This window comes from Brienomyrus brachyistius, chromosome 13 (assembly GCF_023856365.1).
Source record: "Brienomyrus brachyistius isolate T26 chromosome 13, BBRACH_0.4, whole genome shotgun sequence".
In the NCBI taxonomy this organism is placed as follows: Eukaryota; Metazoa; Chordata; class Actinopteri; order Osteoglossiformes; family Mormyridae; genus Brienomyrus; species Brienomyrus brachyistius.
This window is the reverse complement of record NC_064545.1, coordinates 20062647-20086655: the sequence shown is the minus strand read 5'-3', so window position 1 is coordinate 20086655 and position 24009 is coordinate 20062647. Positions and strand designations below refer to the sequence as shown.

The 24009-nt window shown below is 42.5% G+C and overlaps 1 protein-coding gene across 4 annotated transcripts in view; it reads left to right on the top strand.

Annotated features, from left to right (window-relative positions):
- The window catches only part of lrrc4ca (leucine rich repeat containing 4C, genome duplicate a), a 230509-nt gene that overhangs the window by 157142 nt on the left and 49358 nt on the right, over positions 1-24009 (top strand). Inside the window, exon 5 of one of the 4 annotated variants that reach the window (XM_048973054.1) lies at positions 12755-13996. The exons of the other annotated variants lie outside the window; for them this stretch is intronic. The gene's annotated coding sequence lies outside the window, so the exon portion shown is untranslated. The remainder of the gene's footprint in view (positions 1-12754; positions 13997-24009) is intronic. 4 annotated transcript variants of the gene reach the window in all.

Genomic DNA, 24009 nt, shown 5'->3' with positions numbered 1-24009 from the left:
GAACTGGTACACGCTGTCGTATACGCCGGTCAAGCACATCCCAAACATGCTCAACGGGTGACATGTCCGGTGAGTATGCTGGCCATGCAAGAACTGGGACATTTTCAGCTTCCAAGAACTGTGTACAGATCCTTGCAACATGGGGCCGTGCATTATCTGTCTGAGTGGCTGGTCTCAGACGATCTTGGAGGTGAACCTGCTGGATGTGGAGGTCCTGGGCTGGTGTGGTTACACGTGGTCTGCGGTTGTGAGGCCGGTTGGATGTACTGCCATATTCTCTGAAACGCCTTTGGAGACGGCTTATGGTTGAGAAATGAACATTCAATGCACGAGCAACAGATCTGGTTGACATTCCTGCTGTCCGCATGCCAATTGCACGCTCCCTCAATGCTTGTGGCATCTGTGGCATTTTGCTGTGAGACAAAACTGCACATTCCAGGGTGGCCTTTTATTGTGGGCAGTATAAGGTACACCTGTGCACTACCCATGATGTCAGATCAGCATCTTGATGTGGCACACCTGTGAGGTGGGATGGATTATCTCAGCAAAGCAGAAGTGCTCACTATCACACATTTAGACTGATTTGTGAGAAATGTTTGAGAGAAATGGTAATATTGTGTATCTGGAATGAATTGTAGATCTTTAAGTCCATCTCATGAAAAATGGGAGCAAAAACAAAAGTGTTGCGTTTATATTTTTGTTCAGTGTATATATATATATATATATATATATATATATATATATATATATATATATATATATATATATATATATATATATATATATATATATATATATTATAAGTACATAAAAGCATATACATATGTAAATACATATATATGTATGACATTTTGCCTCCGTTTTGCCTTGGTCCTGGGTATAACATTGAACTGCATCTGGCCCTGCCAGTAACCCTCTATAATTTGGGGGGGGGGTGGTGGGATGGACACTCCAGCCACCATGAAAAACTGCTGCAGCCACCCTCCGGAAAGCTGCATTCACTGTGAAGGGGATGGGGCACAGCCTGCAGGAACCTTCTCCCTGGAGTAGTCGAAACCACCAGTGAGCCAATGGGGTTAGGCTTTCGGAACTGGGGTGCAGCCGAGGCGTCACCCATTGCACCTGAGGCGGCCAATCCGGGGAGGCACATGGGACGTCTTCTCTCTCCAGCATGATGACCATCTTCCGCTGCTGTCAGAGGAGCTTTGTAAACTCTGCATTTGGATTTGTAAAAGGTGAGGGTCTGCGGGTCACTGCATTAATTCTCCAGTACTGGTGGTACGGCGAAGGAGATCGATCACATCCTTCTGAGCAGATGCTGGAGGCTCCTATAGAACTGCAGGCTCTACAGAAGTGCCCAGTTTGTGAATTCTGACTACAGGCTTGTTGTTGCTACCCTGAAGACTCAGTCCAGCATGCTATCACCTACTAGGAGAATGTGGCTGGACCTGGCCAGACTCCAAGATCAGGCTGTTTCTAATAAGTTTACATGTTGTTTCTTGGAAGAGCTTGCAGACTTGGATGCAACTGCTGATCCCAATGTGATGTGGGAGACCTTTCATGATAAGACACTGAAGGTTGTTGAGGGTTGTATTGTTGTTGCTGGTGTTTCCAGAAGGAGGTGCTTCATCTCGCAGGACACCCTGGATATTATTGAGAGGAGTCATAGTGCACGGTTTGATGGCAACCCTACCGGGAACTGAGAAGGACGGCTTCAGGGGCCCTGAGGGCAGATAAGGAGGTGTATGTTAGAGGAATCTGCGAGCAAGTGACACGCCATCTGTGGCATAGCAACCCACTTCCTACATACAGAGGAACTGAAGCATCACTCACATCCAAATCTGTTCCCTAGAAAGTTGCAGTCAGGGAAGGTGATTGAATGGTCCTTATGGATGAGAGTACAGTTGTGACCCGCTGGGCTGGCTACTTTGAGCAGCTCTTTGAAGGTGATCCTCCAGCTAGGAGGTTGGACATCTTTAGGTCCATAGTTCTTGAGGCTGATCCTATGATTAGCTGTGAACCACCCAATTACTTTGAGACTGAACCACCTGCCGGTGGACAGGCCACAGGTATCTCTGGTATCCGGGTTGAACTTCTCCAGCCAGGTGATAAAATGTCTTCCTGGCATTGCAAGCAATCTTTGCTTCCATTTGGGAGATAGGCGTCATCCCAACTGACTGGAAAACTGGACTTTTTATTCATATCTGGAAAGGGAAGGATGATTTCCCAGATTGCAGAGACTATAGAGGGATAACACTGCTCCCAGTGCCAGGCAAGGTCCTTGTTAGGGCCATCCTTAACAGAATCTATGATCGCTTGCCCACCTTCCAGCAACCTGAGCAGTCTGGTTTTACAGCTAAGAAATCTACCATCGATCACGGCCTGGTGCTGAGGGTTCTCATCGAGCAAGAACATGAATACTAGCAGAGTTTCTTTGCAGCCTTTCTGATATACTTTTTATGGCTGATCAACTCTACTGAAGAATTCATATTCGTTTTTAACAAGTAAAACCCTGTTAAAATGGTCAAAGCAGGAGAGTTTCAGACCTGAGAAACCTGCAATTATTTTATCAGTCTGAAAGATGGTTTTAACAGAGATGTGTTTTGCCAGGACTGTAAGTAGTAAGCAGAGGAGAGCTTATTCATGATCTGTGATTGCTCCACTTATTGTACTGTGATAGGAGTCTTTATCCCTCAGAATACCAGCAGCAGCTGAGTAAATAGATAGAGATCTAAATATTGAAGTGTGTTTTCCGCTGTTAGGTAAAGTAATGAGAAGCATAGCTAGTCCTAAATAAACAGATTAATCAGTAAAGGAGGGTTATTCCACAAAGCAATGTTCATGATCGTATTTATGATATTTATTTTACTAAATTATACTGGAAAACACACATAGGCTGTTTGGTGGTTCTATTTTCTTCTGTCCATGAAAATGTAATCCTAGAGGCCTCCTTCAGCCAGCTGCTCAAACCTCAGTTTAAGACCAGACTGTGAATGTGTCTTTATTTCCTCTCGGTGTGCTGACCCGCGAAGTGCAGTGCGAATGGAACGCAGCAGCGTCTCTTTTGCACACTTGTATCTGCCAGAATTCGGTCATTTTCTCCACGTTGTTCTTCTGCCGCACCCGGACTTTGCTTCCAGAATGCTTCATGGAAGCCACTGGCCAGATATAAACACGCACCAAATGGAATGGTGTGGAGCAGGTGGAACAGGATCTCGGCACCAACAGCAGCCGCCGGCTTCATGCTTCTGCAACCACCGTTTGTAATGGCAGTCCCAGCAGTCATGACATGTCTTACAAATTCACCGTGGATATCTGTTTGCTTTACTGTGGTTATTGGTTAGTACAGTGCAAAAAAAAGCACTGTTTAATGAGAAAAAGTGTTTTGGTGATGTTTGTGTTTGTGTGCATCTGTGCACGCCATTTTACACAATCCAGGGCGACACATCCTATAGAATGACTTCTTATATAATGAACATGTTGTGATGTAGTGTAAGTTATAAGACAAAACGTTATGTAGAATGACATATTATGACTTGCGTCACATAAGTATGAAAGGGTATGATTTCTGATATGTGACGTATCCCATGATGTACGCGATGCATATTGCACTGTGACCGTATTCTTAATGACGTTATGCCATTTTATGTATAGAGTTGATTAGTCCTTGATTTAGTCATCATTAACAACATTATTAGTATCATCAGAACATCAAGGTGTATTTGTAAATGCACTTTGAAATGCTATATGTTTTAAATGCTACGGAATTCCAGCCAGTTGCGCATTTCCATGAAACTGTTTTGATGCAATAAATGGTTGTATCTTACAGTAGTCGTCTGTAACTTCTCCAGAGATCAGCCAAACATGGCAGGCGTAAAAGTAGAGACTCGGGGCAGTGGTAAGTCCTTGCATGCGAGACCCCTGTAAGTTGAAGGCCATGTGTACATGTACAGTGAGTGGGAAACACTCACAAGTATAAACAGAAAGGTGATGACCAAGGTCAGCCCCTTATGATCCGTCTGACTTCTCGGCTGCCCTTAAGAATGCTCTTTGTTCCATGCTCTGGCATATTCCCCTAGCTATCTTCAGACCAGCACAGGCTGGTATAGTATTCAGGAGTCCAGGATCCGAAGACCAGTCTCCAACTCTGAGCCAGTTGAAAGGTTTAAGGATTCACATGTAACATATGCACACATAACTATCTGTTCATGAAGGCCATCCTGCACACTGCATCAGACAGACAGGCACCACCCTGCTCCATACTGGAGGGCATTCCTTTGGCACAATGGTGCAGGAACAAAACAGGAATATGAACAAAAACACCATGAAATTCACACACTTCCTATCCTGCTAAAGAGATATATATATCTATAGAATCACACTGATAACATGTTCTATACTTATTAATCTGCTACACCTTTTTAATGTGTGCCCTTGTGTGATATGTATACGTTTACCAACAACACATCAGTGCCTAGAACCGAAGTACTCCTGCTGTAACTGATAATGTTATTACCGTAAGGATTTTTTGTAGCATGTGCGTATAACCACTAATATATTAAGCTGACAATCCTCCTAAATAGATACTTCTCACTCACATTCCTGAATCGTCCACTCTCATAGTACGTTTGCTTCTTAATGAATAAACGCAAAGGGCCTTTGCTCAAAGGCCAAAGGTGATGTGATTAATTTCCTCGCCTTGGGATTTGAACCCACAACCAATCAAATTCACTGAGCCACTTATATATGCCAGCGAATCGTTCTCTGTTTCATTGTGGCTCGATGGGTGTCAATGCTGCCTCATACTTCTGGTTTTGGGGGTTTGAATCCTACATCCTCAGAGTGTGAAGTTTGCATGTGTGTGTGTGTGAGAGAGAGCGCCCATGCCAAATACTGGACAGTCGTCCCATCCAGGGTTTAGCCTCACCTTGTCCCTAGTAACACCAGGGATAGGCTCCAGGCAAGGATAACCCAGATAAGCAGTTAGAAAATGGATGAATGGATGGATGTTAGTTACAATAAGTGAAACAAAGACATTAATTTAAAATCAATTACAGTTTGTTAACCTACTATAATACTGAAAAATGGAAAGACGTCACCCTCATATCTAAACATGTGTGAACCTCATTAGGGCAGCCTCCCCAAGCATTATAAATAACCATGTGCTCATATCCAGTCCAGGATGATTTGTGTTCACTCAGAAAAACCATGTAAGACAAATCTCATCCGAGAAACTCACACGCCCCCCGGGACTTTTTAAAATCTATAATATTGGATTTCACTGCATCTGTAAATGGCTGTTGTATTTACACCTTTAAAAGCTACAGGAACGTGCTCTCACCTGCCCTGAGTTATAATTGTGTGTACGTGTGTGTGTTTGTGTGTGTGTGTGTGTGTGCGTTTTGTAGCAGCAGTCTTGCAGTTGATAAAGACATTTCAGCTCCCTGTTAGTCACCGCACCCTTAGGATTTGTGCTGAGACAAAATACAAAGTGGCATGTTTTGCTGTCTCCTTATTAAACTGCGGTAATTTGCACTGAGCCAAGCCTTATTGCTAATTAAAATGCAACATATAGTGTCAGTGGCACAATGGGGGCGATGCCTTAAGTGGGGGGTGCACCTTTCCAGCAGTGCTCCACTTCTGCATGCAGTAACAAAACTCTGCTTTTCTTTATTTCCCTGCAGTAAAATTAGCAGCTAAAAAATATCACAGATCCACTTCATGATCTTGTTCCTGGAATAGCAAATTTATACAATTATACTTTTCCAGATGCTGATGATGCTGCTGAAAATAGTGATAAAGATCTTGGTACTAATACGGAAGGAGCACATCTGCATACTGTAGATGTTACTGAGGTGGTCTGAGGGAACGTTTTTCATGTTGCACCATTAGCACCAAAAGACTCATACTTGTCTATTAAATCATTACTTACCTAATCACTTGGCCGTGAGTCAAACGGTGAAAACAGAGATGGTTCTTCTGACTTAAAATGGAGTTTATTAGATGCTGCAACCGTTCAATACAGCTTGGAAATTTTCCATCCATCTGTTTTTCCTGAACCAGGCTGGCGTCTCTGATCAGTATAACCATTATTTGATAAAGCATCTAAACATTTAGGCCTGATCATTCATTTGCTTGTTACTTCTAGGTTTTCTTTTCATCCTCCCTCATTTGTTCCTTTCTGATTTTTTTCGATTTCCTTGGCTCTGATCATTCATTTTCTCCTCCCTCTTTTAATTCCCTTACTTTTGATACTTCTTTTGAACTTCCTTCATTCATTCCTCATTTCTTTCCATTCCCTCAGCTCTGATCATTCATTCCCTTCTCCGTCACCTTTTAAATTCCCGATTCCCCCTCCCCTTTAATTCCCTCATTCTCTCCTTCCTTTTTTTCTGAAATTTGTTAATTCAAGAGACAGCTTTTCATCCTTCTTAGTACCAGGGTACAGATTCACACCGTTTTACTCCAGGTTGGCTTCATTTTCCCATGCTGAACAAAATTTGACTGTTACCAGGAAGCATTGCAGAGTCATTGGAAAAACAAAGTCAACTCCCAAGCAACTATATCGAGCCTCATATTTGTATTTAACATTTAGCGTTTAATTATTACATAAAAAAACTGACACATGCACCCAGAAACTGTTAATGTAGCAGTCGCAATTACATTAATTGTGACTCTTCCCTAGTAATTTATTCAATCTATATTTAAAAAATGAGCACGAGATATATTGAAAAGTAATGACCTCATATGAAAACACAAAGCAACTCTTATCAGCAGAGTTAAGCACTTTAAGCATATATTTACATGTGCTGTGCTGTGTGGGGTCTTTACGTGGCAGAAATGTAAAGCGCATTGAGACAATGTATTGTTGTGATAATGCGCTATATAAATTAAATTGCATTGCATTGCATTACCAACCAGAAACCCTAACCCCAAAACACAACAGAAGAGAATGTCCCACCGGTGGAGACTAAGTCTTTCACTCCATGACTAACTTTTATATCCTATATTCTTCCATAGTCATAAATTCACTTCCCATTGAAGGTTCCCTTAAAAATTCCTTTTGTATATAGTTGCTGTTCAACTCATGACACCTGATTCTATTCCCCACATTAATAAATTATTTATTTATATATATATATATATATATATATATATATATATATATTTATATATATATATTATTTTTTTATATAATATAACATAAAATGGCATTTATCTTCCATTATTCCTTTATATTCCTTGTTAATTAGTCTCAAGTCACTTATTTGTGCTTATGTCTTTCTTAAGTACTTTGGATCAAGCATTTTGAAAAGGAACATTACCTTAAAAAATAAATAGAGGTAAATGGATTGACGACTGGTTGGTAAGGCTGTGGAAGAAACGTAATGTTTTTAACACCATTAAACTACAATGCAGTAAAACTGTGGCAACAATCCAAATAAAGAATAAATCTCCATGCTTCCATCCATCCATCCATTCATTGTCCACAACTGCTTGTACAATGCAGGATAAATTAGAATGTGGATCCTATCCTAGGACAGGGGGTGACCCTGCAAAGGATGCCATTCATCATCGAGATACATTTACATAAACACACGTATAAACATTCACAGAAACATACTATATGAAAAGCATATAGATATAGATTATTATATAGATTATTATTCATCAAGACCTAGAGGTTATGCTATTTGTTTACCTATAAAATTTCTATCTATGAGGGGACATGAATCTGTTTAATCTTTTTGGAAAATGTTCCTGCAAGGGACTTCAATACCACAGCAAACAGGCACGAGAAAATCTGTAACTGTCAGTCTGTTACTGCAAAAGGCTGCATTTCATCTATTCATAACCGTCCATGGCTGTGTTCTGAGTCTGTGGCGATCCATAACTGTGTAGCAGTGCTCTGAATACCTGTAGTTCAGTATTATCATTGTTCTACATAAATAAAACTTTGGCAGGGGCATGACAGTCGACATGCATTTATCTATGAGTTATATAGTTCATAAATCCTTTGGCTGTATATGGTGCTTTTGTTCTGCCATCCATGCATCCAGTCTCGTTGAATGATGCCTTGCACGTCTGTATGCAGCTCAGTCAATGGTGTGTGTTCCCATCACATCTTTGCGAAAACTGAAAGGTGGCATCAGACCAGCTTCTCGCTTAATGTAGGAGCTCATAACAACATGATAAGTGAGATTTCTGTTACAGCATATGGTCTTGATGGAGTCAGCTTGGATGCTTGATCTATCTGCGCCAGATATTACTGCGTAATGAATGTGCTTTTTTTGCTTGACATTAGCCTGGACGTTTTTGGTCATACTCCTAACTTAAGTGGCTCTCATCTTCCGATTTGTAACTGTCTTCATTGCACACTCATAGTTCTGGAGCTTTATATCTCCCACTTCTGCTTTAATAACCTTGGAATTGTTGTGATCTATAAGCCACTTTGAATAAATAAAAAACTGGTTTCCATATGTAGGTGTGTGCAAATTGTCAATTTTCACCTTGAGGGAGCTGATTTTGTCAAATAAGGATTGCATGGCAATAAGCACTCAATGGCCACTGAATTAGTTATACCTATCTAGTATTAGTATAGCATAGTATGGAATTTCATTAATGGCACCATTCTCTGCAAACCCTAGACAGTGTAGTGTGGAAAACCCCAAGGCTGACTGTTTCTGAGAAGCTGGAACCACCATGCCTAATACCAACAATCTCACCATGTTCAAAACTGTCCTGTGTATATTTAACTGCATTCACTGGATTCCCTGTTTTGGGGGTGCTGGCTGTTGTCTTTAACAAGCAGGGGTACCTAATAAAGTGGCCGTTTAGTGTAGATACGCAGTACTGTTTGCATTGAGTCTGTTCTTTTTTGCTTTTGTAACAATTTCTCATCATTACCAAGAATGAATGGAAAATAGAATGGAGTCAGTATATTTTCCTGGATAGTTGTTTGCTGGTTATTGTGCTTGTGAACCGACATTTTGAGCTTCAGATCTCAGCTTGGCTCTGCTGCTGCTGTAACTTTACAGAAGGCGTATAAATTGAATTCCTTCTGTAAAATATCTAAAGTCCTAAGAATCTAAGAAATCTGATTTTTCTTTTTATGCTGTGCAAACTGTGATGTGACGATTAGTGCAGATCTGAACGCGTGTATGTGTCCGCCTCCTCTCATAGGCTGGGGTTCACATTAACACTTGCACCTTGTTAATGTAACACTTCTGCTGGAACTTCACACCTCTGCCATGTTCAGCTATAGGGGTTCGTACCTGTGTGGACAAGGGTAAAGCATGATGTGCTAATGCCCACAGCTAAGAGCAGCCTAAAAATTAAAAAAAACATGTGGGCAGAGCTCAGGGTTTCCTAGGTAATGACTGACCTCTTCCGACTAACAGCTTATGGAGCCATGTCCTTATAGCGACAGCATCTGCATCTGAGCACGGCATAGCCAGCTACGGACAGATAATAAAAATACCTTCAGGGACAGGGATCAGTGAGTCTTACTGCATGCCTCTTTGCATCCATCCATCCATCCATCCAGTTTCTGCCGCTTATCCAGAGTTGGGTTGCGGGGGCAGCCATCTAAGCAAGGAGCCATTTGGATTATGGCATAGAAACATCTACATGGATGCCACGTGAATACTGTAGGTAGTGATGCAGTGATAGCATACCTCCATAAAACGGTCTACACTTGAAGCTCAGACGATGACATGCAGGAAGTGTGGAAGCGTACTTCACCTCTGATTGGGAACATGGGCACATTTCCTCGAGAATGCAAGGCAGAGCTAAACGTGAAAGCTTTCATCATTCGTGATGGTTCCCCTAGCAGGAATAACTCCTTTAGTGATAGACACAATAAGCGGGGAATCCCCAGAGATGGGTAAACGGAAACCTTAAATCCAGACATTTCAGCTTCGGCGCGTTTAAGATGGCATCTGACCCTCACTGCCTCCATAGCCAGTGTGCAGTTCTGTATTAAAAGTATGTTTCGGGCAGGAACTGTGGCTCTCTGGGTTCCTTCCACCTTAATGACCTTCACCATTTACTTCACTGTTCAGTGTTCAGTGTAAAGCATCTTAGTTTTCCTTCGTCATGAAGATAAGCTCTCTCATATTAAATAGTTTTTTGGAAGCAAGTTAATACTGATTAAAATAAACATTTTTTTTCTAATTTGACAAATTAACTAAAACTTTTCTTCAGTCATAAAAGGACAAAACTGCTTGCCGTATCGCTGTAATAGACTACGTTTGCATGGGTGGCCACAGGAGCAAAATAAAAAAGTGAATGTCAATCTATTAAAACAGCTCAATCAGACAGCATGTGCAGCTCACAAACGTGGGACACTCCTGACAGCCGAAGTGAGACAGAGACACTGGCAGTTGTGAGGTCCGGGGAAAAAAAATGATGAAATGTCGTGATGGCGGAGCTGGTGTTGGCAGATAGATCCACTACACGCAGGTTTTTTTTTTTTATCTTCAAACAAAACTATTTCGCCTTCAGAATTTTGGGCAGGGAGGTGAAAGTTTAGGGCTGATTTACGTGTCAGCAAACTCACGTTTGAATTAACTGATGCAAAGGTTACACAGTATGACACCATCTGTAACAAAGCTGCTATCGTCCCTTCAAGAGGATGCTCTGACATTCAGTATGCACTTTGAAAAGGTCTAGAAACAACAGCAACAAAACTATTATTATTATTATTATTATTAATATTATTATTATTATTATTATTCTGCCACAGACTGGCCATCAGGAAGTTCTGGAATATTCCCAGTGGCTCTTATTTCCCCAGTCCCGACATTATACAGCCAGTCACCATATATTATATGATCATGATCAGGCAAATCCCCCCCTCCCCCCCTCTGGTTAGGGGCCAAATCAAGCACCAGCCCCCCTCCACCAGTAAATTCTCAGGCTGCTTTTAATTGCCAATTCTGCCCTATTATTATTATTATTATTATTAATAATAATAATAATAATAATAATAATACTGATATCATTATTAAAGTATTAGTACTACTGTAGGTTCACCGGGCCTCACACCATGTGCTACAAGGCACAGGATCCAGTATCATCATGACCTTGAATTTGACGAGCGGCTTCTGAGAAATGAATGAAACGTCATTATTATTATACAATCTGCCACCCCGCTCATGCTTTGATATTTCAGAGTGACAGAACACCCCCATTTTTGATGCTCCATCCTGGCTTATCCGGTGACACATACCAGACATTCAGCAATCTGAACCTACAGCTAGATACCCTCACCGTGGATTGCTTTTTACACCATTTCTACCTTTGGTATTCTAACAAATTACTAATACCTTAGGGGTACCGTCTTGATTTATTTTCCAAGGTGGATGTTAAATGTAGTTATTTAAAGTTGGCTTTGGTTGTGAGGACTTCTAGTAATAAAACGACCCACAGATTAATAGAGGTAGCAAGGGGATCAAGGGAATAGGGAAAATTAAATCCTTCCTGAGTAAACCATCCAGTAAGATTGTGTTCAACTGCATCAATGAGTTTTTAATTTATTTAGGCGTTATGAGCCATGCGATTACAGAAGCCACAACCCAACTGCCACGGAATCTCCTACCCTCTATCCTAATGAAATTTGTTGCAATCGAACGGTGTCAATTATATCTGCGTCCGCCACACCACCAGGACCTTGCATCATTTATCGCTAAGTCTTCAACGTGCCTCTCTGAAGCTGAAGACTACTGTCAACCTAAGGAACCGCTCATGAACCAAAGTCCTGCATGCTGGTAACCTGGCGGAGCTGAATTTCTTAGACGTAGACGTACTGCCCGACGTTAAAGATTGGAAATCACAAGTTCGTATGACTTAAATATTAAGTTTTAATCAATGTTTGTGCCATCCTCTCAAAAAGGGTCCGGATTGCCTGTATAGCTCACGGTGTATTTTTTTACATGACATGCTTGTCTAAGAGGCATGATCACAGCATTTATCTCGTTTTGGCAGAAAGCGGACATGCTGCGGCGTTGCCGCCTGGCAATTTTCCCGACTATCTTCTGCTGTTCTTCATCCATTCAAATTAAGTTCGAATCCAATCGAAATTGGTTTATAAAACGTATATCTATCCTTTTTTAGTTTTGTAGAACAGGCATTTAACTTGCGCTATTCCGCTGTGTTTATATAGCTTGTCATGCGGAGCTGCTCGTCCTGCATGCTGCTGCTCCTACCAGCGGCCATTAGTTCTGCATGCAGAAAGAAAGCCGCCGGTAGGTGGCAGTCGTGCTTCGCCATGCTCCGCTTGCCACAGACGGCTGTCAAGCACGGACGCTCGCTCGCACCCACACTCACAACAAATTACTTTCTTCCCAATCCCCCCTCTCTTTTTCATGACATCAAGTGTTAATGCAATTGACCAATCAGTGGTAAGATGATGGGAGGTAATTGGGTAATTATATTTTATCCATCAGAAAGGCGAGTTAGAAGGGGTGCGAAGCGACAATTCAGGGAAAGCAACAAGAGAGGCGCACATGCATGCGCTGAAAAAAAGAGGTGGTCGACAAGCCGAGTAGGAAAAAGGGAGGGTATATCCTGCGTAAACTGCAACCTGCGAGTCCCCGACAGCAATTACCGGCGGCCGGGACGCGGTGTCGGATTACAGTTCTGCGATTTGAGCCCGATCGCCGATGCTTTTTTCTGGCAGTGAATGTCCTGAACATCTCAGTGTGTGAAAGAGACTGAATATCTCCCTTTTTTATCACCTCTATTTTTCCAGACTTGTGGAATGTGTCAGCGCCTCGGATGAGGTAAATTAAATGCAAAGAGAAAATACCCATTCCTGGAGACGGTTGAACACATCGGTTGCATTTATCCGGGTGTTTTATTCGTAGCAGCTTTTTGCATAATTGCTGTAGTGCGGACAAAAAGCGAAGAGAAGAGCATCAGCCTTGATTTGCGTCGCATACTCCTTCGACTTTCCTTGGATTGCTCTAAACGACTACAACATGTTGACTGACAACCTGGAACTATGAATTAAATGTTACATTTTCATATTTCTTTGTTGATTTTCTAAGTAATCGGGAAAAGAATGGGATGTTTGGTGTACGTTTATTAAAATGTTATTAACTCTTTATAATAAAGAGCTAAACAATTACTTTCTCGTTTTCAGAGAAAAACTGTGATTCATACATGAAAAACAGTCAACGCGTGCAGACGGTGGGCAAAAATGTGATTTATTTTAGAATGAAAGCATTTCTGGCGCCAGCTCAGTCCTCGTTCACAGAAAATGGACAGTTATACCCAGCGACATCATTGAATATATTCCCCTAAAGATATATTTTAAAATGGGAAATAAGGATGTAGGATTCCGCACTGGGCTGTGAGTGGAAATCTAATCAGATTCCTTGGGGCAGGATCGTTGAGACGGAAGGGGGGAGAAAAGTTGCGTGTGAAAAGCTGAGAAAAAGGACCGAAGAAGCCAACCTACTTTGGCAGGATGCGATGAGGCTCCGCTGGTGAATGCGACGGTGGCTCGGACCCTGACACTTAGAGATTCGTGAAAATCTGTCTTTAAATCCGAATATTCAGACTGAGCCCGTTGCAAAGTATAAGATATCTATCAATGCGTGAATACCATACGCTTGCAGAACAAGACGGATACATGTTCGTTTTTATCCCTGCTGTTTTTAAGTCCATTTTTCTCCTTCTCCAAAATTGCCAAACAAACGAAACGATGGATAAAAGGGCACCTGTTTTAACAGACGAACCATAAGGTCTGAGATCGATCCCGTGAGCGTTTCTGGAGGATGTATTGAGATCTTATGTCGATTTTGTGCTGGGAGACCGGACACGCTGTGTACACTAAGACTCTCCATCGCCTCGGATCCTGCGAAATTACCGGACCGACTGCAGATGGTTTTTCGGCGTGGCCGTGGAGGGGAGATCGCCGGAAAAGGCAGCGCGCATCTCCATTGCCATTCGCACGACAAGCGACCGCGCACGTCTGCAAGGGACAGAAGTGAGTGCCTGTGTATCGGCTTTTACCAACCATTCCACGTACGACCCCCTTTACCGCCCGCTCTGTAGATTTGCTGTTTAAAGTGGTGCTCCGTCTACTTGTGACAGTATTTTAGGTTTTAACATACATGTGTCTTCCTCCGTATATTTTCGCCATTTAATTTCCGCGCTGCAGCACTTATGCGCTCGGTTGTCTTTCGTAATTCATTGAATACGCCGGTTTTCGTTTTTGAGAGGAAATCTATTCATTCAGCCTATTGCATTGGAAAGAACAGGCAGAGAGTGTTTGCTGTGTGGGTGTATGGTGGTGGTGTGTGTGTGTGTGTGCGTGTGTGGTGGGGGGGGGGGGGGTGTGTGAAATGTGCCTAAATAGATACATGCATAGAAGGCAACTGTAGCAAACATCATGTCTATGATTAAGACCGATTTACTAGATATCATTATGGTATATCTTCCGTACCGTGTGAAACCCAGTGTGTCTCAGAGCTGCCGGCATGAATTACGTAAAAATGTTCGCAAGGGCTTTAACAGGTAGTTCCCTCACTCCACTTCAGGTTGTAACCCCCGAACGCGGCCATGAGCTTCATGTGCTGTGGTCGCAGGATACAACTAAAGGCATTTTCATCGGTAACTGGAGACTGGAGAGTCCAGTTGCTATATATCCCAACGTGCGAATCGCGCTCCACCAGTGTTAACGAAGACAGATGGCGATTTAGCGGAGTAAAACCAGTAGTAACGAATATTGTATGAGAAATAGATAGCAAGGTTCGGCAAGAACATGTGAGATTTCTTGTGTGAAGGTGTTGATCTCCCTCATGGGCCCATAAATTAGGCATGGCCCCTGCTAGCTTGGTGCGTGTTGGTTGTTCCGGTATCACTTGGGGGGGGGGGGGGGGGGGTGATCGGCATCCCATGTATGTCTCCACGGACGTTTGTTTCCTTTTAATGCAGCACTGCTATCCGAGGGGGTTATATAAAATGAAGTGATGTAATTGTGGATGATTCATAAGTGGAGTAAGTGCTACACTCGAGGTTCTCCGGATCGCTGGCTTGCGAGGAGCTGTCCTACCGCAGATGGTGCTGAAACGCCTCGGTCCGGTTCGCGTTGCTGGACAACGACTTCCCATGTGGGGTGAAAACGTCCACAGTGGGCATATAAAAATAATTAAACAATCACAAACGGTCAGATGGCTCGGACTTGAACATTTACTATCCGACTTCATCTATTGAAATCACTTAAGGCACCTGTGGTATTCTATTGCTGACAACGCAGAATTTATATATTTAGCAGTACAGTTCATCGTCCTTCTCCTCCTCCTCCTCCTCCTCCTCATCATCATCATCATCATCATCATCATCATCATCATCATCATCATCATCATCATCATCATCATCATTATTATTATTATTATTATTATTATTAATAATAATCCATCATCCAACTACTTATTCCTATCAGCTGATCAAATGTACATGTTTCTGTGCTTCTGTACTGTATATCTCTATGAATTCAGGAGTTATTAGTTGTAAGTCTGGTGTGTGTGTGTGTGTGTGTGTGTGTATCACACATTTGTATATAGCATGATTTACACGGTCGCACTGGTGTTAGGCTCTCCACTTTTCTTCCAGGTACAGTCCATAATGAGACCATTGGCCAGCCTTTGTCTAGATCTCGGTAGCTGTGACGGTTGATTTTTAGTGTGGTACTTTTCTGACGGGGCATACTACGTAACATATCAAGGCCCCTGGCTCGATCCTGCCAGCATACAAGAGTGCTGCTGCTTTTTCCTGGATGTTGGACGAGGGCAGCCAGTTAGCCAAAGAATTCTACCAGCAAAGGGGTCTGTCTTGTGGTCTTCCTGAAGCCATCAGTTGGGAAGATTTTTAAAGTCGCCTCTTTTTTTTTAGTTTTTGCTTTTTCATTCCAGCCCCAGATGGACTGGCTTGGAAAGGGTCGCTGGCTTTCATTCGCTTCATTGCAGAAGGAGCTGGACAGGGACAGCTATGCTGGGGGCACAGAGAGAGAGAGAATGAACCAAAATCAGAAACAATGGCCAGTATCCCATAAAGTGCCACACTGGCGACGGCCTAATTAGCATTTGAGAGGACGTCATTCCTCTCGCCCTCCCACTCACCTTCTGATTGCGAGAACAGGGACCCTGGGGGGCCTCTGATAGGGCATGGTCATGCATGCGGCTGCAGCAGCCTGATCGACATGCACGACTGCATCGCCATGCGCTCGGGGATTCTGGTGGGCTTACCATAGGCAGCCCAGGTCCTACATCCCCGTCCCACATGCCATCATATTGAAATCAAAATGGGTAAACTGGTGGACTGGCCCAGCTGCACCCCAGTTTTCTGTGTAAGCTAAATTTGAACTTTAAATGTGGTGTGGCTGGGTAGATATTTTTAGGATTAACATAACTCAAATGTTAATTTATCTTTCGCCTTTTATTCAAAAAGCTAATTTAAAAGACAAATGACAAACAGTTTAACGTGACTTGGAAAAGGTGTCATTTATCGTTTATAATGCAAAAAATGTCACTGGCTCTAGTTCAGAGAGAATATTCCCTTTTGTTGTCAAGACATTGCAATCAGACATACACGATCTTCCTGTCAGAGCTGTAATAGTTTTGCTTTGGTATATAGTTTATCACAAAAGGCTGTGTGGTTTTGAAATCTTCTTCCTAAATTAATAAGTGCTGTGCTATTTTCTCATTCAAAACAGGAGTCTGACTTGTAATTATTTTTTTCACTTCATGGGTAAAACTGAGGGGCGGCATGGTGGCACAGTGGTTAGCGCTGTTGCCTCACACCTCTGGGACCCGGGTTCAAATCTCCACCTGGGTCACATGTGTGTGGAGTTTGCATGTTCTCCCCATGTCGTCGTGGGGTTTCCTCCGGGTACTCCGGTTTCCCCCCACAGTCCAAAAACATGCTGAGGCTAATTGGAGTTACTAAATTGCCCGTAGGTGTGCATGTGTGTATGAATGGTGTGTGAGTGTGCCCTGCGATGGGCTGGCCCCCCATCCTGGGTTGTTCCCTGCCTCGTGCCCATTGCTTCCGGGATAGGCTCCGGACCCCCCGCGACCCAGTAGGATAAGCGGTTTGGAAAATGGATGGATGGATAGATGGATCTGTAAAACTGTTTGTCGTAGTATATCTGTGTAAGTAGGTATTACTGAACACAAGACACCGAGAGAGAGGGTAAAAGAAGTTGGCACGTGAAAGATGATAACACAAGAATAAGAATATGGTAAAAAGCTTCAACGTTATACTGGTGGCTTGAACGATTTGCCATGGTGGAGTTGGGTTGATTGTGGTTATTATGGGGTTTGTTTTCTGTAGTGGACACTTAGCTCATCTCAGACTGGTGTGGCACCCTGGAGGACCTTCACTTGTAAAACCCTTTGGATTCCACCTGTGTTGGTTACTCATTTTTTATGGTATGGTTGTAGTTCCACCATGTTTATTCCACGTTTTATGACTATGGGCTCATTTTTAATCTAGTGGATTTTCATTAATTAACCAGCAGTGCAGCATGTAGGTGTTATGGGGGGCGCCAACTGCACATTAGGGTTTATGATGTATAGCCTTCTTGTGTCTGTCTACCAGATTGTTTTGGCTCTGATTTGTTCAAGGGGAAACCCCCTTTCAAGCCAACAGTAGCTTCAGGTATATTTAAAAGGATCCAGCAATCTTTGGTATCACGGTGAAACTCCGATCAAAGAACATTAGTACAGAGTGAAATATCTCTTTGAAATGCTGTTGTTAACAATCTTGGGAAGCCTCATTTCAGAGCATAACAGGAGCACAACCTGACGTACCTCAAGCATTTTAAACTACTGACCCACTGAAAACCTGTTTCAGCATTGCTAATAAGAAGGGCAAAATAACTATCGATCTAATATCTGTTAGGTTGTTTTATTACATCTGTTTCTCCTATTTTGAAGGACAAAGCCTGATGTTAAAATGCATAAGTGCTAGTCAGCATGGACTGACGTAGCACAGAAAGCCTCCTCTGGGTCCTTTTGGGTCAGTTTGACATGTTAGTGATTTAAACATGGTAATCAATAGGTCCAGTTCATTCATCTTCACAAGAAAGCAAGATTTAGTGAATTGCTTGGCCGAAGGCATAATGGCTAGATCGATCGATCTATCTATCTATCTATCTATCTATCTATCTATCTATCTATCTATCTATCTATCTATCTATCTATCTATCTGTCTGTCTGTCTGTCTGTCTGTCTGTCTGTCTGTCTGTCTGTCTGTCTGTCTGTCTGTCTAACCTATCTAACCTATCTAACTAATCTTTTAAATGTTGGGTTATTGAAGTCTATTTGGTTAAATTAACTCAAATCTTTAAGGATTTTTTTTACTGTAATGCCAGTTTATTTTAATCATAACCACTTTCTAATAATAGCATCTTGTATATTCTGCTTAATTAATTCTATAATTAATGAACGAATTAAATTGACAGTAGCGGTTGGATGTTGGATAGATAAGCATCTAGAATGTTACAGGAGTTCTGCATCGTTTATGCATTACAGCCTTCTTGTTAAGATGCTTGTTTAGTGTTATGCTTTTGCTAGAAACAGGAGTACAATTTTGCTGTTACTTTTTCTTAATGTTTTGTTTTTTTGTTATTATTGAAAATCGACCTTTAAATTGATAGATGACAATTACGGCAGAGGAATGTAAATCATCAACCATCAACCAGTCTGGGCTAAAATGTATAGTTGCGGATAAGATTGTGGATTTTTCTTTTGTTTCTGCCCTCCTGGATTCTTCCCATATTCCAAAAGTACAGGATGTGTAAAATATTACCTTTACTGTGTGTATGTAAGTATCTCTGTGTCCTTTGGTGGACTGGCTTCCTGAACAGGGTGTGCCCTAAGCATCCTACCATCACTGCAACTCTGCACTGGTTAGGTGGTTATATTTTAAAAATCAAAAACCTGACCAAAATTGTAATAGAAGTTCAGCTTGATTTTCATTGCCGTTTACCCCAATTTTGTCTGCCAGTGACATTTTCCAGTTAAATCGCAATAATTGCAGCTGCTATTGCAATAGCAGACTGACATAACAATAGCTGTCATATCAGCTATCAGATTATATAGCGGCATATGCAACTGTTACATTCATATTTACAAACAGTGACAGCGTGGTCAGTAATGCCACATATTCATTCAAGGCATGTAGTTATGATGTTTAACGTGGCTCTTCATCAGTGCGTGTTTTCAGAGGGCAATGAACACAGCTGGGGGCTTGGTGTTTGCAGACAGCTCATACGTTTTTTCCAGCCAACAGTAAAAACTTTGCCCTGATGGCCTGATATGTGCAGTTGCTTCCTGCAGGGGGGGGGTGGGTGGCCTCATTAAGTTCTTGTTAAATTAACAATATCTGTCATTACTTTGTTCTCGAGGCTAATGTTTGAGTATAACAGTCTAATGATACAAATTTTAATAATCATTGTGTTACCACTAGATAATTAATAGATTTTAGTGGTTCTAATGGTGGTACAGTACTCATTAGGTTCAAAAAACATCCGAAATTTATCCGTAAAACAGGCAGACTTTTTTTTTTTTTTTTTTTGGAAATTAAATTTTCTGTACCATTTCTAATAAGGCAAAATAATAGTGTTTGTGCTTAATAAGCACAAACCACATTTAAATGCTTTAAAGTCTATTTTGAGAAGTTTTCTGACAAAGCCCTGTGCAAACGTCCTTCATCATCCCTGATTACCTCACCGCCAAAACAGGAGTCCTAGATCCATCTCTCGGGAGTATGTCGGTACACACTGCTTTTCAGTTAGGCAGCTCCATGACGCAAGCCATCCAATTAATCATGTTAGACGTACACAGCATACATGCTATTTTCCTCCGTTTGCAATGAGGACCAATAGCCAAATTGGGTACATGCCTAATAAATATGTGTGTAAAAATGCATTATGTGATAGCGCCGCATTATGTAGTAACTCAACGTGTTAATGAAGATATCCATATTGGATGTTTATTACACAATGCACAGTATGATATTTTTTGTCATGAAAAAGTGCAACTCCTGCATTTTGTAATAACCACCACAATATGTAATAATTTAGTACAAAATTCAGGGAAATGTATTACATATTGTACTGAAGCTGTCTATTACAAAATGGAACATTAATGCAAAATGTGGGTGCTATTACATAATGAAGTGAAAATTTGTTGCATTTTGCATTGTTTTTATTACATATTGCATTGTCATACATGTAGATGCAACTATTACAGGAATGTTGTCATTTGGAAAAAAATACAATGTCCAAGTCATTGAGAGCTGCAGTCGATGAGGTACCAGTGATACAAATGCGCCCGGCGGGTGAGTTTGAGGTCTTAGCTGTCGGCAGCTGAGGGGTCCTTCTGAAGGCTGACCTATCCAGTGACTGATAGCTGGGTGTGTGGGAGGGGGCATTTGGAGACCAATTGCTATAACAATGCATGGGAAAAGGGCTTCTCTGGAAAGGTGCCGGTGGAGAGTACCCTCCCCAGGTTGCGGTCACAAGGGAGGGCAGTGAGGACGCCGGCTGACCTGGGAATCCAGGCGTGGGGGTTTGAGAGGCCCAGAGAGGTAATCTGTCCGATTACAGAAGCAGAGCTGAAACCTCATCAGTGTCGCTGAACCAAACTATGCAGGTTCTTCAGAGGAGAAGCTGGAAAATCATTCATGGGTTATCGTGCCATGATAACGAAATTATAGGGGATGGTTATTTCAGATGCTGGCTATAAATATGTCATCAGCTAACTTTAATTTCCTTGATTGCTGCAGTAGCAAATATAATTATTCCACTTATCTTTTGAAGTTTGGTAAAATAGACTTGAAAATGAAGGATGTTCAAGTAATAGGAAGTATATATTTTTTTCTTATTTAGAAAGAGCACAGATAAATGTAGGTCTTTTGTCTGGTGGTAGATTACATGACTGATTTTATTTTCCTAACCTGTCTGAGCTTTTTGTGTCCTAAAAAGAAGGCAGATTTGTGTTTGTTGGAGTCTGAAGCCAAATGGCACATGACCGTTGGGAGTCACTTGCTTCTCTGCATTCTGTAACCTCCTTCGTGCGGAGAAACACCTGCCACTTTAGCTGGCAGCAGGTCGATCCGATTCCACGGAAGGGTCCCCTGTTTTCCCCAACAGGAGCTCGCTCCTGTTGTTCCTGGTAAAGGTTCCATGAGTCAAAAGTGATTCCTGGACAATGTGGGTTCATTATTTCAGCAAGACAATGGTAGTACCTCCCTGGTTGTTTTGATGGTGCGGAGCAGGTGTGGAATAGCAGTTGGCATGGGATGGAATAGTGATGATATTCAGCAATTGCTGGGTATCTGCGTTCTGTGGGAGAAAAAAATGGCTATATGAGGCAAGCACACAAGCATTGTCTGGTGTCTTATTATTGCTCTTCCAGCTGACCCTCTCCACCACCTAGCACCATCTCTGCCTGACTTTTTCTCAGTGCCTTATCGAAGAAAGGGAATGAACTCGTTAGAACCTTTGTGAGGGAGGTAATGGTGGTGGTTGTGGTGGTGAGAGGAGGGGGTGCATAACAATCTCCCTGTGACATAAAGGAACAGAAAATGCTCCCTGATTACTCTCCAGTCCCCCATTGTCCTGTCGCGTATTTCCCTCGTCTTGACTCCCCTCGAAACGTGCCGTGCGCGCTGTGCTAAATAGACACGTCCCTGTTAAAGACGGCTCAGGTCACCGTCGGCATTCATTTCCTCCACAGCCGAAGCCTCTATCAATAATAGAACTGCCCGTCAACTTTTCAAAATGTTATCTCCTGTGGGTGAAAATTTTCTCAGGGGATTTCATGAATGCAGATGTGCCGTCAAAGGGAAATTAAATGGGCATAAATATCAGTGTTTTTTTCCCCCATTGTCTCGCCTTTTACTGTTACTCTTCTGTCGTCTCTTACCGTGTTAGTCATACAGAGCTGAATGCTGGCTGCGTGTTACTAAGGTAAGCAGCAGTTGCCTTTGCAGCGATTGGGGAACATGGAAATTGAATTTTGAAAATGAATAATTGCTCAAAGTTTATTTTACGGTAATTTATGTGGAGCGGATGTTATTGAATAAGAATTTGGAAGGTGAAGCTTCTCAGCAACATTTGTCTCAGCATTAGTGAGTGACTGGTGGTTGTGAATGTAGGGACACTATATGGGAAGCTACAGTGAGTACAGGGTTTTCTATTAAGGGATGGAAATGGGAACGTTGCACTATGTAAGACCCAGCATCACATCATGGGTCTCTGCAAATACTATATTATTAGCTCAGTGGGTGTCATTCCGTGTTGTGCAGCAAAAATGCAGCCTAGCTAATGTCATATATTTTCTGGGATTCAGAAGCATGTTTTTTTTTTTTTTTTTTTATTATTTCTGTTCATGTCTCCAGTACATAGAATAACTAGCCTTCCTGCTGCACACTGCCAAAGAAAACTGACTTTCGTCCTGATTATTAGAGTGGGTGGAAACATCACGTGGTCTCAGAAACGGAATCAGCAGCTGAATGCGAATGAAGCGAGCCGATTGAGGCGCCTAGTAACCACAGGTACCATGCCAAATGATATACTGCAGACCTGAAAGGCACACCCACCCCCAGAAAGCAGCCCATACCGCATTGTGGGATGCACATTATCACCTTGGACATGCAAATCACCTCGCCTTAGGCAAAGAATTCTGTATTGCGCCAGAAACGGCCATGTTGGCGCCTGAATGACTCGATTGGTGAATGGGTACTTCCAGATGCGAGAAGCACTTTTTGCAGTGCAATACTTGTTCATCCCCGATTTGAGCGAGTTCGTCGGAGCACTGGAGCGCACTCGTGAATCGCAGTGCTGTTTGTCATATCCCGTCATGTAGGTGCATCTCTTTTGCACGATTGCCGTTGTTGGGATGTAAGCGTGGTTCCTGGAGTGCGGGAGCACATTAATAATGCGCCAAAGAGTCAGGCATATGAAGTCAAATCGAGCAGCAGATCGCCTTGATGGCGTCAAGGTGAGGCCAAGTGTACCGCCCCAAGTGTGGAGTTCAGCCTCGAGCTTCAGATGGAGTCCTCCGTCTTCCACTCGACTGTCTATGAGGGACTAAATCCTTGCACGGATGGCTGTCAGTTGATGATGGCGGGTGCTGTATGAATCCATTAGCGCTGCACCTCTTGCGTCCATCTTCTCCAGCACCCATCCGTACATGATGCAGCCCCTGATCTGACACGCTGGATGAGCATCGCTTGACGTGCTTGTTTTTCCAGCCCTGTGCCAGCCAACGTGGGGCCATTTGCAGAGTGCCACGGTCAAACTTGTGCACTGGGAAACTTGCCGGCTAGCAGTTCAAGGAAACTTACAGACTGGGTGGACTGGACTTTCGTGCAAAGGTTCCCCAGTGAAACCCAGTATCTTCTTTCCAGGGTATGGTGGCCTGGGCCAGCTGTAAAACTTACTGGGACTCCATTAGCATTAGCGTTAGCGCTAGGTGCAATGCCTGCAGGAAATTGAACTGCATCTGTTTACAACGATACGGCACCCGGATGTCTCTAAAATGTCTACCGTTAAAATAAGTCAATTGGCAAGAGTATGGGTAACAGGTAACTTCTCACCTGTGCTCTAGGGGAACCAAACAGCCCACAAATGGGAGATACTCCATTACTCCTATAATGGAAAATGACAAAATAAGAGACGAACACTAATGATGTTAATGACAAGGACCGGAAGATTCTTTGGGTATAATAGGATATGCAAAAGCAGAGGGGGTGGGAGGGGGTGCCGAAGCTGGTTGTTCTTGTCTGAGTTCATTAATGTAATTTCCCTTCTCAAAGAGGCTGTGAAAAAGCTTTCAAGCAAAAATAATGACCATATCTGTCAGAGAGCTAGAGTGTTTCTGTGCCGCAGAGAAAGTTCCGGATTCAGAAACTCCAAACCCCTTCTACTCCCCGCAGAGCGTCGACGCTTTGCTCTTATGCTCTCGATTTGTTGGCATGGAGCAGTAT